Raw genomic sequence first — 6,000 nt, forward strand, 5'->3', positions numbered from 1 at the left:
CGTTAGAGAAATGCTCCAGGTAGGTGTTGTGGAAACCAATCCCCTTTTAACCCAATAGAAGAGGCAAGGAAAGAAGCGAAGAAAGAGGCATTAACATTCAGGTGCTCGAGTTGGTAGGCTGTAAAGAGGAGGTGAAGAGGCTACAGAAGCAAATCGGCCACAATTGAAAGGGTCATGTTTGGCACGTTTACAGGAGAGAGATTAATCTTGGAAGTAGCAGGACACAGTTGGATTCCATAGTGACACCATGAGATATGTATATGAGGATCACTGTGCAGGAAGATGCAGTGTATAATAATAGACCTTCATCCAGTTTCCAATCCAGATAAATCCTCAGACCATGGTCATGTCCAAGCTAAGGAGCCAACCCAACAAAGTTTAGAATCAGATCCTGGTGTCTATGGAATAGTCAGTCCCAAGCCATTGATGGGTGGTTTAATGTAGATAAATTCTACCTTATCTGGCTTAAATTTTACTCTCCTGGTAACATCCAATATTCTTCACATGTTAGCCAGGATCAGTGATTCCTTTGATGTCTATGCTGTTACTTCCAAGAGTAGAAGTATGATATATCCTTGCCAACTCTGACAGCATGTTTCTTAGTAAAATGAATGCTTAATCTTGATTGTCTCACTACTACATTAGGAAACAAACATACTAGCAGAGTAAACAAACTGTATTTGTCAGTGAAGCTATCTAGTATTATATGTGCATGTGTATGTGTGTGCACATTCGTAGAATCACCAGCAATGAACCAGCTCCATGTTCAGATTAACACAGATGAGTTGTACTGGCACCTCAAACATCAAGATTAACATAGCTATTAGTGATGGGATTTTTCTGAAATGTAAGCTATTACTGTTAAAATTCAGAGCAAAAAAATAATAGCTTTATTTTATTTAGTTGTTGCATTCCTAGAAAATTCAGTGTGTTAAAACTGTGCCAAATATTTTATATAAATGGAATTAGTTCCTACACTCAAATGCATATCAAGAGTTTTTTCATGTCCAGCAGGATCATTGAAAGTCATAAGGAACCAGAACAATTCTTTTGTGTGGGAGATTGTCCTGTGTGTAATTCCAGATGTTCAACATCCATGGCTCACACTACAAATGCCAGTAAGTACCATCTAATCATGTGATAACAAAATGTCCCCACATATTTATAAAATGCCTTCTTGGGAAACAGGGATGATTTGAACCACAGATTGAGAACCACTGTTCCAAAGGATATAACTTAGGAGAAAGAAAAACAACCTTAATAGAATACCTGAGATGCAAGAAGGAAAGATAGCCAAACAGCAAGTGAGCATAGTAATGTATTTACGCAAATCTCAATAAATATTGTCTATGTAAAATAATAATAATCTATAATATTCTAATTTGTGAATGTATAAATTCATAGCCCTAAAATACTGTAAACAACCATGTATAAGTAGGAAGTGTAATGATAGGTTGAAGTATTCTGAAATTCTTATATTTTTCTTTTTTTTAAAAAAGAAATTCTTATATTTTTTCTTTTACTTATTTTTGAGAGAGAGAGAGAGAGAGAGAGAGCAAGGGAGGGGCAGAGAGAAAGGGGACAGAGGATCTGAAGCAAGCTCCGTGCTGAGAGCAGAGACTCCGATGTGCGGCTCAAACTCATGAACCAAGAGATCATGACCTGAGCCAAGGAAACTTAACCAACTGAGCCACCCAGGTGCCCTTATATTCTTCTAAATGGAGTTTAAGATATTGAACTTGGTCATATGGGCATGGTAAAATTTCAAATGTAACCATTAAAAAATTAGAAACAGAGAATTTAAATTCAAAAAATGGAAGGAAAAAATGAAATAAGTAGAGAAAAGCAGAAGCCTCAATCACTTAAAAAAGTCAAGAAAGTAAACAGAAGCATAAGAAAAATAGGACAAATTAAAATGTACAAAGAAAAATGATAGAAAAAGTCCAAAATACTGATACATTTAAATAAACTTAGCCCTTCTCTTATAGGAACTGTCAGACTGGATTTTAAAATAACCAACTATATGCTATTTATCAGAACCCTAAAAACAGAAAAGTTAGAACCAAAAAGGTGGGGAAATATAAACCAGATGAATATTATCTAAAAGAAAGCTGTTGAAGCTATATTTGTGTCAGCAAAAATACAACTTAAGAAAAAGATGTTAGGGACATAGCATGCCACTTCACAAACATTATTTAGTTCAATGGAAGATAAAATTTTGAACGTTAAGCAAAATTCTTAATCTCTCCAAGAGTCTTTAATATTTTCCAGAGAAGGTTTCTGCACGTGTCCTTATAAAATATCCTTGAATAGGAAGCACTTCGAAATTGAATACCTAAGATCTATTTTTTAGGTTTGGTTTTGCAGATTGTTAAGGAACAAAGAAAACACAATTGCTTCAGCAAAGTTTGCATGTATGAAGAACTGAAATATCATTTGTTATTGTTAAAGATGCAAAAACCTCTCAAGATATCAAAAAACGGTTGTAGCAAACTAATCACCTTGTTGTCCATACTATAATAACCCTATCATTTTTATGACTCAGTTTGTCTCTTTCTTTATCATCTCTGCTTCTGCTGCTTCTGACCATCTTTCTTAAAGCCACCTGCATTAAAATTCCCTAAGACTCTACAGGATGCCTTGATGCACAGCCCTTTAAGACAAAGCATTTATTCCTTCATATCCTTGGAGCATTGACTGCTAATATTTTACATCGAGTCCCTCTTCAGGTATTGCCCTGGAAGAAGGAAGTGGTCATGCTCAAAGTTATGCTCTCTACCTGAGGAAGGCTCATGTGTGATGACTGGTCACTGTGGTATCTAATGGGCCATCCTTTTTGTCTCAATTGGAACAACTCTGAAGCATCCCAGTCTCAAAACTCCTCAGATGATTCTGAAGCCTCTGTTCTGAGGGCATTACAGTTGAACTTATTTCTAATTTTGCCTCCTAAACTTCTACCAGATATTGTCTCCAAGAATACACACTAATAAATCTACTACATAAAAATCTCAGATTCTTGGAGTCTGTTTCCAAAGGAATGCTATCTACTACAGAACCTAACTTGATCAATTAGATATTATCCCATTATCCAATACATATTGTTGCTAATAGAATGAGTTTCTGATGATGGCATAAACTGCTGGTCTTCCTTGTACCTGTGGAATTTTGCCAAGGCACTGATGTTGTTCCAAACATACATGGCCACAGTAGCAATGTTAATTACCTAAAACATGGTTTTTATATGTTTGCTTTAACTAGACTATGGGCATAGAAGGTGCTTTAACTAGACTGTGGGCATAGAAAGTGCTTAGAACTCATGGACTTGCAAAAAGATAAAAGACTAACTGAGGCCTGCAATTTGAGGACAGTGTTCGGTAACTACAGAGTATTAATATCATTGTTGCCCATTTCCACAGCTCTGAATTGAATATTTTCATAGAACTTGGTCAGATTCAACTTATATAGTCTAATAAGAAAGTAAAGCATTTCAAATTTTCTAAGTCTTGAAATTGGTTCTTTTTTCCTCCAGACAATAAATCAGAGTGAAATGAGAATATAAACTTCTAACATCATTATTAAAGCCTTCTCTATATCTGGGATTTCCCATTTCAGAGTGGACTTTGCTTTTCCCCAGAGGGATATTGTCATTTGATATGAAAACCAAAGTCTTACTGATGAAAAATTCTTCCAAAAGTCTCACATGGCATTTGGCCATTTACCCAAAATGTAAGTGTTTTAGAATGTCTGGATAAAGAATTTGAATTAGTATAGGTATCTATTTTTCCCTTTATACAAAGTTCATGTACTGATCCCACCTAACTTGGCTTAAAGAATATTCTGATTTGGCTTCTGAGCTATGGCCCTATCCTGTCTATCAATTCTTCTTTTAACAGTATGTGAGCAAGACAAGAAGCTCACTCTTCTGAAAGCAAGGTTACAATACATTCACTCTCAAGTATAACTGAATTTTGCTTTTGAAGATTTGATTTAATACAGCTTTTAAGTACTTTACTCAACTCTGTGTTTTAAGAGCATATTACCAGCCCACAGCCAGCAGTCTTTTTATATAAGAATGGTAGATGAGTGGGGCACTTGGGTGGCTCAGTCGGTAAAGTGTCCAACTTTGGCTCAGGTCATGATCTCATGGTTCATGAGTTTGAGCCCTGCGTCGAGTTCTGTGCTGACAGCTCAGAGCCTGGAGCCTGCTTCGGATTCTGTGTCTCCCTCTCTCTCTTCCCCTCCCCTGCTCACACTCTGTCTCTCCCTTTCTCTCAAAAATAAACATAAAAATTAAAAAAAAATGGTAGATGAATTACTCTAAGTCATTCCTATAAATATATGGCATATGTTTATAGGAATCATACCTGTTAATAGAGTAACATGCAGTCATTTTCAGACTTGGCCTCAAACTTCAAAGTCCACGTATGTCTTGTATTTAGGTTACAGTATAAGCCACTGTAAAGAAATGGGGGGGAGCAAAAATATAGTAGCGAAGGAAAGAAAGAAAGAAAGAAAGAAAGAAAGAAAGAAAGAAAGAAGGAAGGAAGGAAGGAAGGAAGGAAGGAAGGAAGGAAAGAAAAAGAAAGAAAGAAAAGAAAGAAAAAGAAAGAAAGAAAGAAAGAAAGAAAGAAAGAAAGAAAGAAAGAAAGAAAGAAAGAAAGAAAGAGAAACGAAGGAAGGAAGGAAGGAAGGAAGGAAGGAAGGAAGGAAGGAAGGCAGGCAGGCAGGCAGGCAGGCAGGCAGGCTTATTTACCTCTTACGTTGCTATCTAAATATAGTAGTTCCCAGGCTAGTAGAGCAGCTTTGACATCATCAACAAGAATTTTTCATCTTTGGACCCAAGGTGGCTTCTCTACCTTCATGACCACACCTGTTTCTCAGCCAGTAGAGAAGAGAAACGGGCAAGGGCATCACCAGAAAGTGTCATAAATCACTTCTATTTACATCTCATTAGCCAAGATTCAGTTACATGAACACTGGTAGCTGCAGCAAAGCTAAGAAATGAAGTCTTGGCCTGGATAAGAAAAACTAGGATCTTCAGTTACAAAGAGAAGAAAGGAGAATGGGTGTTGGTGGATAGCTAGCAGTCTCTGCCACATATTGCTATGATAATACTGTCCTGACTTTCCAAGTTGTATACATTTTTAGTAAAGGGATAAATCAGTCATGATTCAGGTCAGGAAACAGAAAACCACTCTAGGTATTTTAAGAAACGCAGGTATTGGGGCGCCTGGGTGGCACAGTCGGTTAAGTGTCCGACTTCAGCCAGGTCACGATCTCGCGGTCCGTGAGTTCGAGCCCCGCATCAGGCTCTGAGCTGATGGCTCAGAGCCTGGAGCCTGTTTCCGATTCTGTGTCTCCCTCTCTCTCTGCCCCTCCCCCGTTCATGCTCTGTCTCTCTCTGTCCCAAAAATAAATAAACGTTGAAAAAAAAAATTAAAAAAAAAAAAAAAGAAACGCAGGTATTTAGGAGTTTACAAAAATACTAGAAAGGCAAGAGAAGACTTTAATCTGAGACTCCAGAAATTCTTAGAGCACTACAAAACTGAGCCTGCAATAGAAATATTACTTCTGAGCTACCATGGAACTATTGAATTTGTGAACACAAAGTGACAGCCAAATTCAGGGATAGGAGACGTAAGTCTGGAAGCCTCTGCAATCAGCAGAAATATCCATCTAATCCCAGAGCCATTTACTGGGCACTGAAATATGGCCACCATCTCCAATGAAGTTGTTTCAAACACATAGGAAGCTGGAGATAAGATCATGAAATACTACTACAGAAAATGTCACATTTCTAAGACCATGTTTACCACCATGTATATAACCGAGACAAGACATAAAACATTTACCTTCCAATTTGTGCAAGTGCACTTAATTGCCGAACCTAATGCACATCCAGAACACAAGGTGCAAAGGAGTCTAAAAATGTCATCGATAGTGCAACAGCTTTTATAGAATAGAAAGGCACAGTAGGAATGTGGGTTTGAAGATGATCAA

The sequence above is a fragment of the Felis catus genome, chromosome B2, assembly GCF_018350175.1.
Source record: "Felis catus isolate Fca126 chromosome B2, F.catus_Fca126_mat1.0, whole genome shotgun sequence".
Classification (NCBI taxonomy): domain Eukaryota; kingdom Metazoa; phylum Chordata; class Mammalia; order Carnivora; family Felidae; genus Felis; species Felis catus.